Source organism: Phalaenopsis equestris, unplaced genomic scaffold (genome assembly GCF_001263595.1).
Source record: "Phalaenopsis equestris unplaced genomic scaffold, ASM126359v1 Scaffold000061, whole genome shotgun sequence".
Lineage (NCBI taxonomy): Eukaryota > Viridiplantae > Streptophyta > Magnoliopsida > Asparagales > Orchidaceae > Phalaenopsis > Phalaenopsis equestris.
This window is the reverse complement of record NW_018164503.1, coordinates 1615144-1616227: the sequence shown is the minus strand read 5'-3', so window position 1 is coordinate 1616227 and position 1084 is coordinate 1615144.

Sequence of the window (1084 nt, the reverse complement as noted above, 5' to 3'; positions counted from 1 at the left end):
CCTAAATTTGAAACTCAAAGTATTCCTTTACCTTATAAATATTTCATAGTTTTTACATCATTGAGTCCCAATCTTTTCTTCTCAAATGAATTTCCAGATTTTTAATATTTCAAAATATAGTTTCCTTTACTTTAAATAGCTGACTATAATCTTATTCTCTTATATTAAACATCTTAAGTCACAAAATTAATTTTTATTACAAAAATATTCCTTTAAATCTACCAAAATATTTAAATATTTGTAAAAATATAGTTACCTGAATTAAATTCACTACATAAAATCATATAAATAATTTTTGAAAATAATTAAATAGAGGACATCTAATAGTTAATCTTTTTCTTCCCTCCCTCAAACTTAAATTTTTAAATATGAGATAATACAGGTGGAAAGAAAAACTCTAAATATAAATCATACCTCAGCAATTTAGCCATTTTTATCATTCTGAACTTTTTGCAGGTCTTCTTAAAATTTCTACTTCACCGGGTCTGTAATATTAGGAGCTTTCTACACATATAAATCATTAGAGAAATTTCTGGGAAATGAAATTTTGAAATAAGTATAAAACTAAAATATTAAAAAAATACAATATTTCCTAACACAACCATAATACTAAAAAAAAGACAAAAGTACTAAATGAAAATAAACATCACATCATATTACAATCCACATAGCACAGAGCAACATTTACAAGCTACACATGCACATTTCTACTACCACATTAAACATTTAAAACAATAATTAGAAAGTGTCCAAATCAACATAAGCATTAAAAGTACAAATAATAATTGTCCACATTACACAAATTACAAAAAAAAAATTACAAATACATCAGTTTCCTTCAAATATCAAAATCCCATGCTATATCATCGTCGTCTTGCTCAGCAGGTGGATTGGGTTGATATTGAGTATAATGAGGGCATTTAGGGAATGTAACATCAGGCTCATCTCTGTAGTATCGGGCCTGAGCATTATAATAAGCTATATTATACTAGTCTACCTTAAAATCAGAATGCCTCCGAAGGTACTCACTATCATAATCATGTCGGCGTTCTAAACCTCCAATCCTTTCATTTATCAAATCTAT